Here is an 18,171-nt window from a genome sequence, read left to right as displayed (position 1 = left end):
GGTGTTGTGGTCAAGGCTCTGTTCAGGCCAGTTAAATTCTCCCACACCAAAATCAGCACCTTGCTTTGTGCATGGGGGCATTGTCATCTTGAAACAGAAATGTCTTCCCCAAATTGTTCCACAAAGTTGGACGCATGTAAGATTATTCCTCCTAAATCAAACTTTACAGTTAGCTATATGCATTCTGGCAGATAGTATTCCCTCAGCATCTGGCAAACTCAGATTCATCCATCAGACTGCCAGATAATGCCAGGTAAAGGCAAATCCAATCACTCCAGAGCAGGGGTATAGCCAAGCGTAGGCAGCAAAACAGCCCTGAACTATAACATTGTAAATTTCCACCACCATGCTTTACAGTTGGTTTGAGCTTCTATTGATCAAATGATGTCTTTGGTTTCTGCCAAACATGGTACTGTGGTACAACAATTCTATCTTTGACTCATCTATCCATAGCACATTGTTCCAGGAGTATTGGTTTAAATATTTACTAGCAAACTTTAATCTTGTCCTGATGTTTTATTCAGACAGCAAAGGCTTTCAACAGTAGATGCACTTTGACATCAACAGTGGTAAGAGCTACTGGCAGATGCTTTGATTAAATTTTGGGATTCTCACAGACTTCTGTTGGCACCTTATGGTCTGCTCTCTGGTTAAATTTGCTGCGATGGCCTGGTCTGGACAAGTTGACAGTAGTTTTAAATCTCCTCCTTGTAGATGATCTTTTCAATATTTTATGAATCTTCTTAAACACATTCCCAGACTCATAGATATCTACAACCTTCTTTCTGAAGGCATCAGAGAGCTATTTCAATCTAGACACAACAAACACAGTCCAATAATAAAGAGTAAACCAGACCAGATATCTGAGGTTTAAATAAGTCAGGTGTCTGCAAGATATTATCTAACAGTGTTCTAATATTTACCATCTGATCAGGTCAACCTGATTTCAATTTGACACATTTAAAGTAGTGATATATGTATAAGAAAATTGCTTTCCTGTTTATTTAAAAAATATAAAGAATGACAAAGATGTTAATTTTAAGTGTTATTATATTACCTTATAGTACCATATTACCATACATATTGCTATACATATTATATTACCTTCATTACCAACATTGCTGAAATGAAGACCAGATATCTGTTTGCCCAAATATGTTGTAAAAGTCTAAACTTTTCATGAGGTGTACTTGCTTCTTCATATGACTGTGCATACAGTGATATTTCACTGCTCTTTGTTCAGCTTGCTGTGTCTACAATCTACAATTGGTTTACTAACTGGTAAACTAATAATGTGAATAACAAATCAATAAGATTTGGAAATGCAACATCAGTGTAGATTGCTGAGTCATACATACATCCCATATGCATGCACACATATACAGATATACAGTGAGGGCTGTGTTTGCTGAAACACATCACCAGAGGGAGTAAAACTCTTATAACTTGCTGTTTGGTAAAATAACTATAAAGCACAGCCACAAGAGGCTTACTGCCTTAATATATATGTTAATATACAATAGGAATTTGTGCCTAGTTGAAAAGTCAGTCACATTTTCTAATTAATTTTTCCATGGATAAATATTAACCCTGCTCAGAATGTGATTCTCAACAAGGATCAAAACAGACAGGAGAGCAACATCAGAGAAACAGAGTGTGTATGAGTCTGCGTGTTAGAGTTTCTGTAACACTGACTTTAAACCCTGGAGTCATGACCTCTGTCAGATAAGTAGACAGACAGGCAGCTGTGCGGTGCTGAGAGGCTAATTCACTGTAATTAACCCTATTCAACACTTCCTGTTCTGAAGAACTTAAGGAGTCACACGTGCACACTCACACACAACACACATAAGCTCATGCTTACAATTATTTTATCCATTCATTTATTTAACAGGGCAACATGGATTATAAGCTGTCCTTGAATTAGCTAGAGGCTAAATTCCATCAGCTGTTGCTAATAAGTGTCTAATAAGACACAATTAAAATGTATTTATTTAGATGACTTTTTTCTCATTAGATATTAGTTCTTTCTGCTTTAAACCTTTCACAGATATGGTCCCAGTACTGAGATTTACTGTGCCTCGTCCCTAGATCATTGTTTCTTGACCACTGGGCCGCAAAGCACCCTCTAGTGGTTTTCAGGCCAGTACTGAGGAGGAGCTTTGTCATAATAATCAGTGAAAAGATAAATGACTTAATAATAAGAAGATTAATTGTTTATAAACTGTAAACAACATTACTATAAGCCCTGCAACTGTGACGCACAATGCAGCTTCAATTCTTTCTTGCCCCTTTGCCACTAGAAACAAAGTACATTCCCCAAAGTTTCAATCGTCCACTCACGTGTGGCTGGTATATGGTATAAAGAAGCTAAAGTTAGCATATATATGTTGATATGATGTTGTATGATGCACATCAAATACCATGGTGTCTAAAACTGGTGTGAAAAGCTGCAAAAAATGAAAATTTTAAGCAAAAAAGCTTTGTTTTCCAATGGACTTCTATGCTTTCTAGTAATAATAACAATAAGCTTTCGGCTGGCTTTAAACTTTCATGCAACTAGTTGCATGTTGTGAGCTGCCTGCAACATAATTTCAGTGCAACTTCACATTTACACAAAGCAATTAAAAAACAAAGTTGCATGCAACACATTAGGATTACTTCACTAGTTAGGCAAACTAGGAGCATGTATTTTTGATACCCTGTATCATCCAAGCTACAAAGTCATGTCTGAGATATTATTTACATATTTGCATATTTGTCTTTGTATAATTTTTTCAGCTGTCATTGCTGAATTTTTTCCTTTTTTTCTGTAACTATATATCTGACTTTTTTCTATGTATCTGTGGTTATCTATTAAAGCAATAAGCCACGAGAGGCCATGGGTTACTACAATTTTTCACGAGGAAGGGTGTTCATTAGCATAACGCGAAGCGGAGTGCCTAAAACTCCCTTCCCTGTGATAAAATTGCAGTAATGCACTGCCTCGAGTGGCTTATTGCTTTTATAAAACGGCGGCCAACATAAAATATGTTAAAATGCACAATATTTTAGATAATTAATTAAGTTATTATCAATAATAACTGACACAAACAAGTATTCTGCTAAGCAACCTTTGGTAACACTTTCTATGAGTATCACCTTTAAACACATTCATATATATTCATAAACACATTCATAACATGTTATACATTATGAATTGTTAACATAATACATTATAAGTACTGATCATAACAAATTATAAGAGCTCATAAGTTGTTTGTGTCCGCTCTAAGTAAAGTGAAGCATATGGTACTAAAGCCTCATCCAGTGTTAAGAGTGAGGCTTCAAGTTGAAGTATTTACTGAAGGATTTACTGAAACACTAAAACACACAATAAAGCACATTACAGGCTTTAAATGTCAGAGTTTAAACTAGTGCTGCCATCATTGTTTTACCCAATGTGGGAAAGGTAATGTACACCACCGTTAGCTTGGTATTTGTCTTTACGTTACGCTCTCCATTCTGAGACTGACTTCTTTGGCACTGACATTATAACATGTTATTAACACTATTTATAATGCATTATATTAACAATTCATAATGTATAATAAACATGGAGTAACACTTTCTATGAATGTCACCTTTGTAAGCATCTATAAACGCGTTCATAACATGTTATAATGCATGCATAAGACATTATAAACATAGCTATAAATATTTATAAAAATGCATTATACATTAAAGCCATGTTTATTATGCATTATGAATTGTTAACATAATACATTATAAGTACTGTATATAACAAATTATAAGAGCTCATAAGTCATATTTGTCCGCTCTAAGTAAAGTGAAGCGTACTGTACTAAAGCCTTCTCCAGTGTTGAGAGTGAGGCTTTGAGTTGAAGTATTTACTGAGGAATTTACTGAAACACTAAAACATACACAATAAAGCACATTACAGGCTTCAAATGTGAGAGTTTAAACTAGTGCTGCCATCAGTGTTTTACCCAATGTGGGAAAGTTAATGTACACCACCATTAGCTTGGTATTTGTTTTTACTTTACAATCTCCAAGCTGGGACTGATTTCTTTGGCACTGACATTATAACATGTTATTAACACTATTCATAATGCATTATATTAACAATTCATAATGTATAATAGACATGGCTATAAAGTGTAATTCAGTGTAATTCTTTTTTTATAAATATTTATAACCATGTTTATAATGCCTTATGAATACATTATAACATGTTATAAATGTGTTTATAGATGCTTACAAAGCTGACCTTTATAGAAAGTGTTATCAAACATGGCTATAAAGTGTAATTCAGTTTAATTTTTTTTTAGAAATATTTATAACCATGTTTATAATGCCTTATGAATACATTATAACATGTTATGAATGTGTTTATAGATGCTTACAAATGTGACATTCATAGAAAGTGTTACTAAACTTTTTTTGTATAACAGTGAACATATGATAACAGCACGGTTTAAAGCAAATCCTTTCAGTTTGTAAGTACTTTTTGGTCACCAAAATACCACAGCAAGTCTTCTTCTGCCAGTCTGATGATGCCACTTTTCTGACGCTGGGGCTGAATTTCAAATGGCTTCCTGCTCCCTACATAGTGCACTACGTAAGAATTTAAATACTGACTCTTGCACCCCACCGATGCAAAATATTGCTAAAAATGGTCATTTGGGATTCATCCACATTCATACTTGATAAGCCGTGCACTATTTGACAGCAGTAGCTAGAATTTCTAAACTTAATGTTACACAGCACACTAGATAGCTAGCTAGGGAGTACGGAGCCATTTGGGATTCAGCCTGGGTTTGATGCTACTTGTGACTGAAACACAGACATTTGAAGCATGTAAGAAATTCAGGTGACATTCTTTAGACTTTTATATTGCCGTTTCTCAGTGAATCATATCGTGAGTACTTCAGTTCAAGCCTGTGATATTAACGTTGGAGTTGTTTAGCATGTTTAGCAGACTTTAGGACCGGAACTATCTGTTTTATATTTATTTGACCTTTTTAACCTGCGCTGTGTATGTGTTAAACCTTTGAAAATGAATGTTTAAGTAGCTGTTACAGTTATAGCCTACTTAATGTCTCACTCATCCTGTCCTGGAAGCACGAGAAGATCATCATGGCCATGTCTCACTCTCCTCTTTTGGAATAATTTACATTAGGGGTATCTAGAGAGGAGAAATTTAACTCACAGTAACAGCAGGCAACAAAGAGCAAACGGTGGCACAAGTAGCCATATAAACAGCTGTTAGCGTTAGTTAAAGTTGTATGAAACTTTCACTGTGTAAAGCCAGCTCACAGTTCTACAAGTTCACCAAATCTGTTTGCTAAATTTTAAATCCCACAACATACAGTGTATCTCTAAAACATTGTGACACTTGCAGTACTTTTATATTAAGTGATGCAAGTTAGCCTTTTATAATTTGATCATTGCACACTTCTGCACTGCACTGCTAGAAGCTTTTAGAAGCATGTACAAAATCCACTCCTTCAACATCTTTCACTCATGACTTGCTTGCCTAATTTGATCTATGGCAGACATAACTTTAAACATGAATAAGGTAGCATTCTCGGTCCAGTTTCCCAAAAGCATCTTAGTGTTAAAGTTCATATTAACTGGTAGAGAGAGTGTTCAGTATGATGCTCACTCTACCATTGAGAATCATCATTATGCTAAGATGCTTACAGAAAACCCAGCCAAGAATGTTTAGTTGATCTACTGCATTATGCTATAGGCTGAGTTATTATCCAGTAATTGTTAACAGCCATGAGAGCCACCAACTCAAACTTAGCCTTGCAATTATCAATGATGGCCCTGTAGACATTATTAACACAGGAAAACTTAACCATCTCACCACATAATGTCAGTATAACATCTCTACCATCATATCCAGAATGCAGTAACAATAATGTAAACAAGTATGGCTGTGCCCACAGGTCTGTTATTAGAGTGTATATAGTATATAGCACTTTTCAAAAAGATAATTTCAGCAGGATGTGTGCTATCTATTTTTATTATCTATTTATACTTTTAAAATGTAAAGAAAATAATAATTGGTTGTCTTTTTCCTCTTTTCTTTTCTTTTTCTTGTTTCTTTTTCTTTCTTTCATTCTTGCCTTTTTCTTCTTCTCCTAGTGCAGTGAATACAGCTTGAATTGGTTAAAATACAGACCCCATTTCATAGACAATTTTAGCATCTTTTTTTCATGTTCATAACTTTCATCCACCTTATCTCTGCACCCTATAATGCTTTTTGTGACTTTTGGAGAACAATGTATAGCCAGAAAACTATAAAGTAATGCCATTACATATCTAATGTATAAATCTGTTTTTTTAAACCAGTATTTCTATAATGCTCCCTGTATTTTCACCATGGTAGCTATGTTAGCATCAAACTACCAGGGTTAGCTCAGCACTATATGTGAATTTTATGTCAGCTCTAGTTTAAATACAGACATTTTAGCTTGTAACAGGCATGTTCCTTACTTTGTATGTCACCGTTTTCAAGTAACACTTTATTTAAGAGCTTAACCTTGGTTTCTTTCTTTTATTATTGTAGCGTTAGCCTGATAGCCAGTTAGCTTTCTGCTAAATGCTCAGCCTATAAGTGATGGCAAAATCCAGTTATAGAGAGAATATAACATGTAAACCAGTTAAAGCAAGTCTATTAGAAGCAAACAGTGATTTTCATCTGACAGTTCATCCTCTGGTTGCACTTTATGGCCAGATAACAAGTATTTTTTTATTATATTACTATATTATTATATTATTTTTTATTAAAGAGCCATTATGAAGCCATATTTAAGCTAGTTCCATGTCTGCTGAAGTTCTGTGCTTTTTCCACTTGTAGCATTGCTGCTCTCGCTGTAATTTCATCTTCATTCTGCTATACTGACAGCCGTATGCTACATGCTGCCCCAGAATGCCTCAGGGACATTAAATAGGACAAACCAAGAACTTAAATACTTTCTTTGACTTCGCTAAAAAAACGATAATGAACAAGACTTCTATTCCCTAACTGGATATTTCAGCCAAAATCACAGTGGTCACACGAAAAATAAGGTGGATACCTTTTTAAAATTCTTAATGAAAAAAGTTATTCATATTCAATTAGCTGATGATGTCACAATACCCCTGAAGCTGATTGGCTGAGCTTACTTAAAGTGCTTCTACTGTACACTGCTCTCCATTTCAGCTTTATTACCTCATCTTTTATCTTCTTCCTTTCTTTCTTTTCTTTTAGTCATTTTTTTCTTTCTTTCTTTCTCTTCTTCTAACACAATGAACACAACTTGGACTGCCAAACGTACAGACACTATTCAAACAATGTTTCATAGATAATTTCAGCAAAAGGTGTGCTATCTTCTTATAATTTTTTCATAACTTTAAGTTTGAGTTGTTCATTTTCACAAAGACTTGTATGGTGGAATCCTGAGACTGTTTGAATTCCAACTGCTGTTGATGCCCTTGAAATACATTCACATGCTAGCTCTGCTAAAACCTCTGAACGGTTGACCATAGTTATGGCAGATAGTGTAATAGTTGCTAAGTCGTGTTGGAAGGAGAAAATCAAGTGGATGTTCAGGAAACAAAAGGAGGGTGTCAGGATTATGATCAGGCTTAACACAACAACAAGCCTTACAATAGTTTTTTTTTAATGTGCTGCTAGTAAAGTAAAAGGCTCACCACACTGGGCATGCACCAGTAAAACTATAGGGATGATATGGGCCTGTGTCTTCAATACAAAAAGGCAGCAAACTGACACAGTTCTTTTGAGTTTTTACATGTAATGTTGATAATGGTATATAGAAATAGAGAGTAAGTTTTCTCTTGGCACTATTTTGTCTTATGATGCCCTTCCTGTATCTCTCTGCCATGAATGTATGTAAAAAAAAAAAATTAAAATCTTCCCTCAAAACTGTCATAAACAATGTCTCAGGCATCAGGTCACATATTCAGTGTTTAATGTAATAATTTTCTGAGAAAGAGCTTTCAGAGGCAATACATACTTCAGATGGATCCCTATCACCACCACTGGGAACAATTCAGACTCTGCAAGCTACTCTAGAATGGAATTATTTAATTTATTTATTTATTTATTTAGGTTGTTTTTAAACATTTAATTATATAGAAATGTTGAACAATCAATAGAATTCCTCCTTAAGAACCTGGAACAAATATTCCACACACATACAACAGCAGGTACACAAAAACACTGTGAAAGCTTAATGAGTTTCTAATGACACAATGAGAGGCTTAATAACAGCCATAATGAACCCTATTTGGTCACAGACACCACAAAGCGAGCTGATTTACGACTGAACTTAAGCCTGTGCTTGTATTCGTGTGGATGGAGAGGGGTCGGTCATTAGATCTGAACAATAATGTGTATATGCAGTGTGTGTGTGTGCGTGTGTGTGTGTGTGTGTGTGTGTGAAATAGAAGTGTGAAGCTTTAAGTCAAATTCCAAGCAGACATGTACTGAAAGCATATCCGATTACTACCGAACATCTCCAGAACAAACTACTACATTGTGCTGTGTGTGTGTGTGTTTGGGTGTGAGAGTGTGAGTGTGTGTCGTACGCACACCTGGCAGCAGGTGAGAACATTTAACGCTCTGCTGTCTGCTCCACTTAACACCTGTCACACCTCCTCCATGCTGACCTCTGGCCTCTGACCTGCTCCAGCTCTTTTCTTCTGCTTTGAGAGCAGCCGAGTGTGACAGTGAGAAGAAGTTTGTGTGTGTGTGCGGAGTTAGCAGAGCTGATCCTCGCAGGTGTTCATGCCGACACACTTCTCGAAGTTCAAAAGCCACTGATTCCTTAGCAACAGCACAGCAACAGAACAAAGAGGAGAGCTGGAGGCAGAGAGATGCTACTGTCAATCAAAACATTCTAGAAGACTACCGCCTCTACCCATTGGGGAGGAAAGTGGATATCCACTTACCCTGACCCCACTATCCACCTACCCGCATCTTTTTAATGGGCAAAGAACAATACTTTTATCAAAACATAATAATCATAACAAAATAATGATTGGCTGGTTCTGAATGTATCATTCTCATCTATAGAATTTAGTAAGACAGCATTTTCATGCAGTGCCATGTTAGTGTGGAATAACATTCACTTACGTTTTAAAGTACAACATGTTTTACCTTTTTGTCAATTTAAAATACTTTTGAACAATCTGATAGATGAGAGAATTTTCTATATTTCTGCAGAAATTTGACCTAAAACTTCATCAGATTTCCACACAAGTCCTATAAGTAGAAAAAGAGAACCAAATTAAACAAATGAGACAAAAATATTAGACTTGGTGATTTATTTATTGAGGAAAATGAACCAATATTACATATATGTGAGTGGCAAAAGTATATGAACTTTTGCTTTCAGTATCTGGTGTGACTCCTTTGTGCAGCAATAACTGCAACTAAATGTTTCTGGTAACTATTGATTAGTCCTGCACATCATCTTGGTGGAACTGTAGCCCATTCCTCCATACAAAACAGCTTCAACTCTGTTATGTAGGTAGGTTTCCTCCCATGAACTGCTTGCTTCAGGTCCTTCCAGAAAATTTCTATAGAATTAAGGTCAGGACTTTGACACAGACATTACAAAACTTTAACTTTATTCTTCTTTAACCATTCTTTGGTAGAACAACTTGTGTGCTTAGGATCGTTGTCTTGCTGCATGACCCACATTCTCTTGAGTTTCAGCTCACGGACAGATGTCCTGACATTTTCCTTTATTTCCTTTAATTTGCTGGTATAATTCAGAGTTCATTGTTCCATCAATGATGGCAAGCCGTCCTGGCGTAGATTCAGCAAAACAGGCCCAAAACATGATACTACCACCACCCTGTTTCACAGATGGGATAAAGTTTTTATGCTGAAATCCAGTGTTGTCTTTCTCCAAAAAGATCTATTTGCTTTACCTGCTTAGAAGTTACCCTGGGTTCCTTTACGACCTTGTGGACTATTACACACCTTGCTCTTGGTGTGATCTTTGTTGGTCCACCACTCTTGGGTAACATCTTCTTTGTTCATGTCATGATACACTTCCACAAATGTGTTGTGAAGATCAGACTGTGATAGATCCCTGTTTTTTAAATAAAACAGGGTGGTCACTCACACCTGATTGCCATCCCATTGATTGAAAAAATTTCATCTTTAAATTATTTGCTACTCCTGAAGGTTCACATACTTTTGCCACTCACAGATATGTAATATTGGATAATGTTCCTCTTATTTTATTTCCAAAAAATAAGTGGAAAATCTACTTTTAGGATTTGTGTGAAAATCTGATTTTTTTAGTATCAAATTTATGCAGAAATTCAAAATTCAAAAGGATTCACAAACTTTCAAGCACCATTATATAGATTATACATATATAATCTGCCTGACTGTATTGTGCCAACAATTGGTGGAGGAGGGCTATAGGATTTTCAGGGGTTGGCCTAGGTCCTTTTGTACCAATTAATATACAATCCCAAATAACACTGAATGAGTTCTCAACAAAAAAGAGAGTCATCTTTGTGGAGAAATTACTATTTTGACATTGTGGTGTACAGTTCAGCTGCTCACCATTTCTTTTATTGTTGATTTCAAGATCCTGTAGAGTATAAGCAAAATGCTGTTAACCACTGGTACTACAGAAGAGGATATGTTAAATTTACGTCTGGATTTGATACCATTTCACCATGGAACTGAGGGGAAACAAGGCCCTGTTTACACATGGCATTAACATGCGTCCTAGGCAGAGTATGTGAGTGGACTGGAGTGGCAGACATTTCCGCTCCTCGTTCTGCAGTCATTCTGCTCTGGGTTTTCTATTTCATGCTCACTACTCGCTCAGATATCAAGGAAAACACGCTCCATGTCTGCTCCACATAATTAATTCCTAAGATTTTCATTCATATCTTGGACATATGGACAACAAACTATGCACTTCATTTCATTAATAATTTATGGCCATTACTAAATGATTTTACTATTATTCTGTGCTACACAGCCTTTTTTTTTCGGTAAGTACAGGTGTAAAATGATGATTACATCACAAGCCAGAAAAGAGCTGAGGCTAAACAAATTTACATGCTTCTTCTTTATCATTCGCACCACAAAACAAATGACACCAATTGTGTGTAATATCTGTAGAAACTTTTTGTGATCTGTGAGAATTTCCAGCATGTATGTCTGTTGAACAGTTCTGCAGCACAAGCACTGTGATGAACGGCCGTTATGTGCAAGCTGTAGCAGCCGCATCATTCATGTCACACAGACTTTCTACAGCTAAAACGACACTTTTTAGCTGTAGAAACTCTGCTCATAGGGACTGATGAATTGATTTTGGAGTAAAAACAGTGATGCTCAAACTTTCTAAAAAGCTGTTCCGTGCTCTGGGCAAACTCACACTGCTCCACTCTCTGCTCCGCTCCCACTCCACACCGCTCACATGCTCTGGTCGTGGATGATCAGATCATAGGTGGACAGCGCTAGGTACATGGGTTGGAAGGGTTACAATGCATACTACTGCATAACTTGTCCTCACTCTCCAAAGAAAAACATGTATCGCCTTTTTCAGTTTTAATTTTAATACAACATCTAAGCATGGCATCTGCCCTTTACATTGTGTGAAAATTTCATAATGAACCATCGAAAATACTCCAGAATTGCTTAGAATAAAATCTCTTTCCATTAACTTACATTAGCAGTAAAGAAGCTTTTGCCTTCTCCTGAAAAGCTGTCATTTTGGAGATTTTCCCTTTTGGACAGTCGCGATTTGAAGTGTGAACTAGGTTTTTTTTTTTTTTAATGACCTTTTGTTTGTTTACAATCCATACAATCTATACTGTATGCAACAGCCCATACATGTACATGAACAAGGACTCATGAGAGGTTTTTGTCTGACTACAAACATAGTGAGAGACTGACATAGTAAATATGTGCCACTCTTTCTCACCACAAACTCTGATCATGTGATCAATGAAGACACATTCAAGGCACATGAAAACACCTGAGTAAATGGCTATACATCTCTACTTAAGATCAGTTCACTTGAGACAGATGTAATATCAAGTGGGGTCCAAGTGTCACAATGGTATGGCATAGAGGTAGGATGTATGAGCAAGTTAAATCTACTTAAAAGAAACAAAACACTGTGCTTATACAGAGAAGAAACACAGAAGGAAGGGAAAGGAAACACAAAGCAGAAGCAGTCATTGAGTAAGCCATAGACATTTACTTATGGCTTTATCCATTGCTTGCTTTATGTACATTGTTACATTTTTGGAAAATGAAAATATCAAATATTTGTAATCACTTTTGCAAGAGGAAAAAAGGACGGTCTGACAAGCTTCACGAACACTAGTCATTTCAATGACCTGGATGACTGAAATCCTCTATAATATTTGATTCCAGCTTGCCTTCTAAAACATTCTCACAGTCTTCAAAATCGCTCATGCCATCACAGCCGTTAGTCAGTGAGTCAGATCTAAATGCTGGGAGAATTCTGGGGGAATGTTCTCTCAGTTAAACTGATGAAGCCTTTTAGAGAAGCTGCAAACTATCTTCAAGTCTGAGTCACAACCTTATGCAGCCTTCAAGTGCTATCAGAAAAGTAATAGAGATGATTCCACAGCCACGGCTCTGCCATTCATTGTGGAGATGCTACTGTCCAGGTAATTGAAGAATCAGTGGAGAATCACTGTGTAAAGCACTACTATAATGCTGAACAAACAGATGAACTCACCACACATCATTCAGCAGCTGGATGTTTAGCCAGGACACCACACCAGATTAAACCTTAAACGTGATACCACTGTACTGCAGCAGAAAGACAGTGTAAGTGTTAAAAAGAGAGATGAATGGAGCGAAACCAGACTGGGCAAGTTAAATAGAGCGTCCCGTGGTAGATGTGAGAGAATGAGCTGGTTTGATTAGAGCATTTCAGCAGCTCGAGGAGACTCAATATGAGAAAGTGAGTGTCTGTGTGGTCAGATGGAACCCAGTCTAATGCATCTGTCTGGTGAACTGAGTCATGCATTGGCTGGAAAGGGAATCACTTTGTGGCTCATCAGGACCTCATTAACCCATAGCCAGACTGAATAACCAAAACACAGACAGACATGCAAACTTTAGTGAATGTTTTAGTAAACTCTATTTATGATTCACTGAGTTTCCAGTTTATGAAGTCTACACCTACCTTGTACCTACACACATCAGAAACATCTAATATAAACATACACTTTTTTAATTGACTTTAGCCCTGTTGATGTGCAATTTATCAGCCTCCATCTAAACTATATGGTAAAAAATATGTGGACGCCCCATCTAAATAATGTGTTTAGGTGTTTCAGCCACACCCCCTGCTAATAGGTGTATTTAATCAGCACATAGCCATGCAATCTCCATAACAAACATCAGCAGTAGAGTGAGTAGTACTGAAGAGCTCAGTGACTTTAAAACTGGCACACTAATAGGATGCCACCTTTGCCACAAGTCAGTTTGTGAAATTTCTGCCTTGCTAAATCTGCCCCGGTCAACTACAGCCCAGCCATGAAGCAATAGTCCATGCAAACTCAGAGGTGGGCCGACAAATGCTGAAGCACGTAGTGCATAAAAACTGACCATTTTCTGTTGTATCACTTATTACAGAAGTCCAAACTGCCTCTGGAAGCAATATATGCACAAGAACTGTACGTTGGGAGCTTCATTCAATGGGTTTCCATGGCAGAGAAGCTGCACACAAGCTTTAGATCACTATGCACAATGCCAAGCATCGGCTGGAGTGGTGTAAACCTTTACACTGGACTCTGGAGCAGCGGAAACATGTTCTCTGAAGTGATGAATCAGGCTTAACTGCCTGTCAATGTGATAAACAAATCTAGATTTGGCAGATGCAAGGAGAATGCTACCTACCAGAATACATAATGCTAACATTAATTGCTAAACAGTAATGTGGAGGATGGATGCAGTTTACTTGCTGATTTAGCAATGTTGACAATAGTACAAAGAACAAATTTTGGGAGGGTTGTATTTTACAAACATAGATTATTGCCCTTGTTAAAAGTAACATTTATATCCTATAATCTCACATAACCTCTCACACTCATTTCATTGCTCTAGCAATGAAATGAGTGTGTGCAAGGACGCCATGTGCGTCTAAGCGTATATCTGCTTGTGAATATGCCTGAGTGTGTACGTGTGTGTGTGAGAAGAGGTATAACTCTATCCACCTGTGTCTGAAAGGCTTGGTTAAGAGAGGAGAACAATAGCAGTGGCTTTGGGTGTTCCCTACAGAATCCCACCTCGAGTAACACACCCCGTCCACATCAAATATTTAATACGCACACACACTCACACACAAAACAGCTCACGTGCACACAAAGATGCAACACCTACAAACACGCACAAACACACTTAATGATCCACCACAATTCATAATTACACCAACAGTGTTTATGTCTTAAAAGAACAAGCAAAAAAAGAAGAGCAGTTACAGTAGCAATAAACAAAATTTTTACTCCTTACCCAAAATATAGCTGATCAGCCAAGACATGTTTGGTATCCACAGGTTGCTCCTTTAGTTTTAAATCAGAACTATGAGACTAACATAGCTAAGTAATGGAAGCTTCTAGTTGCTAATTAGCATTGTACAAATTTGCTTGTGTATTACTGTTATTTAAATTAAAGTTTGTTGCTTAGCTAATAATTGCTTTACAGCTGTCTTAAATCTTGAATCTTGAACCTGAATTTAGTCCATACTTTTATCCATTTTATAGTGAACACATTTAGGGTGTTTTCACACTAGAGTTTTTTTTTTTTTTTTCCAGACCAAGGATCGCTTGATCTGTGAATTTGGATTGTTTGATCAAGTGTGAAAGCTGTTTTCAAACCCCAGGAGTGGTCCAGAGAACCAATCTCTGGTCCTCCTGAAATCAGTGCTCTGGGATTTGCTACCAGCGAACTCTGCCCTGCTAAAAAATCCACAGAAACAATTAAGTGTATATACTGCATGCAGAAATGTGATGTATGGAATTGTTCAATCATTTCCCAGTTCAGATGGAATTCTTGTGTGTAAGAGCAAACCAGCGATAATGAGCTCCTCCCCAAAACGGAACTAGAATCGGTCCTGGATGCGGACTTAAGTATTCAGGACAAGTGTGAAAACGCCCTTAGAAACCACTTAAGCAATTCTATGTGAGACAGTATAGCTCAACATGAACTGAAGCAAATGTGTGATGATCGCAAATGTTTTCAATAGAAGCTTTCTGCTCACTGTTAATGTGCACTGGAAGCCTTCGAATCCCTTTTTCTGTGTTGACTAATCAGATAATATGTGAGATGTGCCTTCAGTGACACCTTGGTTGTAGTCCTTCATGGATTAAAATCATCACAAAAAGCAGAAGCTGTTTTAGTTCTGCATTTGCTAGTCAATAGCAGTTAATAGTAGAAGTTAAAGTTTCTGCCTGTATAATAGCAAAACAATAGCTGGTTAGCAAAGATGACTGATGGTTAAGACTCCATTTATGCTTCCTATAATGACATTTTAATATCCCAGTACCAATTGCAAAGAAGCAGCCCCGTATGATGCTCCCACCTTCATACTTCACTGTTCTTGGAATCGTATGTGCAACACTCTCTAAAAATGACAAGGCAATTATTGACAAAGTGTTCTATTTTTGTTTCATCTGAACAGAGCACATTGTCCCAAAACAGTTGTGATTTGTCTGAATGCTTTAAGGCAAATTTTAGATGTGCATCTCAGTGCGTCTTCTTTGACAAAGGTGTTTTGCATAGGATGCAGGAAAGGAGATGATGTGCAGTTCATTGCTAATTGTTCTCTGGGTAACTGTTGTTCCTGCCACTTTCAGATCATCTTGCAATTATTTCTGAGAGACTGACAGCTTCTCTTTTAGCTTTTATCATTATTCTGAAAGAGTGTTGTGAATTCTTTCATGGCACATTTTTCTGAAGATAATATTTGTGTTTTTTTGTACTGACAGAAGCATTAATTTTGCAGCATTAATAATTTTTTTGGCCATATTTGCAAGTAACATGTCAAAATACATTAAATTAAAAGTCTCTGAACATCATCTCCGAACATCTACTGTTATAAAAACAAGGAGCCAGAGGGTAAGACTCCATCTCTCATAACACCATCTCAGGTATTTCCCTCTGTATGCGTGTGTGAAAGGTAAGATGAAGGGATTAGTTATGAGAGTCCATTGTTTGCGTTTAAGATTTCCATATCTCAGTTTGAAAAATGCAGCATGCGTGTCATTACTTCAGTTAATTTCTTAACGCGGCCTCACAATGCAGGTAGGGTTATTCCATGGCTCATATTAAAATCCATAAGTGGCATTAAGGGCTGACAGGCGCACAAAGGGGAAATATGGGCAGGTTTCGGCCGCTCCGGTTTCACCTGCCATTCTCCCCCAGCACACCTGAGCACACCTGGGCACACCTGAGCCTGCTGACTTTTACAGGGGAGCCTGATCCAGCCCAGGAGTGCCAGAGTGTCCTGCTATTGTCCTTTAGCCTACCAGACCTCACACACACACACACACACGCACACACACACACATATACATACACACACATTTGTTTTTGTGCAATATTAGGATGAGGGATCATGCATGTTCCATACATATTATAAAGTCTATATCATCACTGCCATATCAAACTCTCAGAAATAGTTACTTCACAGAAAAGTAAAGAGGTTTTCTTTTAAGTAATTTTGAACTATTTCTATTAGCTCATTCATCCAAATATTCATACAAGTGCACAAAAAGTAGCTAGCATTTGTAAAATATACATTATATGGCCAAAAGTATGCAGACATAATGGAACCACACCTATTCAAGCGTGTTGAACATTCCAAAACCATGGTCATTAATATGGAGTCCCTCTATGCGACCATAACAGCTTCCACTCTTCTGGGGAGGCTTTCCACAAGATTTTGGAGTGTGCTTGTGGGAATTTGTGCCCTTTCAGTCAAATAGTATTTGCGAGGTCAGGCACTGATGATGGATGAGAAAGCCTGGCTCACAATTGATGTTCTAATTTATCTCAAAATAGCCTTCCCCAAACTGTTGCCACAAAGTTGGAAGCATTTAATTGTCTAAAATGTCTTTGTATGCTGTAACATTACCATTTTCCTTCACTGGAACTAAAAGGCTGAGCCTAAACCCTAAAAAACAGTCCTAAACCATTATCCCTCCTCCACCGTTCTCCTGGCATCCACCAAGCTCAGATTTGTCCATCAAGCTGCCAGATAGCTGATTGTTTCTGATTCTTCACTCCAGAAAACATGTTTGAACTGCTCCAGGGTCCTGTAGTGGCATCCTCTACACCATTCCAGCTGACCCTTGGCACTGTGCACAGTGATCTTAGGCTTATGTGCAACTGTTCAGCCATGGAAATTCATTTCATGAAGACACTGACACACAGTTCTTGTGCAGAAGTTGCTTCCAAAGTTAACAGAGGACAGGTGATTTTTACTTGCTATGTGCTTGATGATTTTTACGTACTACTCACTTGGCACCCTGCTCTGTGAGTTTGTGTGGTCTACTGCTTCATGGCTGAGCTGTTGTCACTCCTAGATGCTTCCATTTCACAATAAAAGCACTTACAGTTGACCAGGGCAGATTTAGCAAGGCAGAAATTTCATGAACTGACTTATGGCAAAATGTGGCAAAATCTTACAACAGTGCCATGTTTAAAGTTACTGAGCTCCACAGTACAACTCATTCTACTGCCAGTGCCTATTTATGGAGATTGCATGGCTGTGTGCTTGATTTTGTATTTAGCAATGGCGATATCTCCAAGGTGACTAGATATACAATCCATTTGCGTAAAGAAGGCAAAAGTCAAATGAAAATAGACTGACAAACAAACTAGAGTTTTGTTATTAAAAGATTTTTATATGAAACAAATTATATTTAAAGATGGGACCCCTGACTCTTACTTCAGATTTGAATAAAATCCACAGATGTTTCTGTCCATCCTTCCACTGTGAGAAGACAACTGAAAGGGTCTAAAAGTGTGTGTAGCTGTAAGAAACTGTTAGTGAGAAAAAGAAATGAACAAAAGATCAGAAAAATTGCACTACAACAGAGCACTTGGGCATCAGAGATGTGGAACAAGGATTT

This window comes from Colossoma macropomum, unplaced genomic scaffold (assembly GCF_904425465.1).
Source record: "Colossoma macropomum unplaced genomic scaffold, Colossoma_macropomum, whole genome shotgun sequence".
NCBI classification, from domain to species: Eukaryota; Metazoa; Chordata; class Actinopteri; order Characiformes; family Serrasalmidae; genus Colossoma; species Colossoma macropomum.
Note: the sequence above shows the minus strand (reverse complement) of the source record.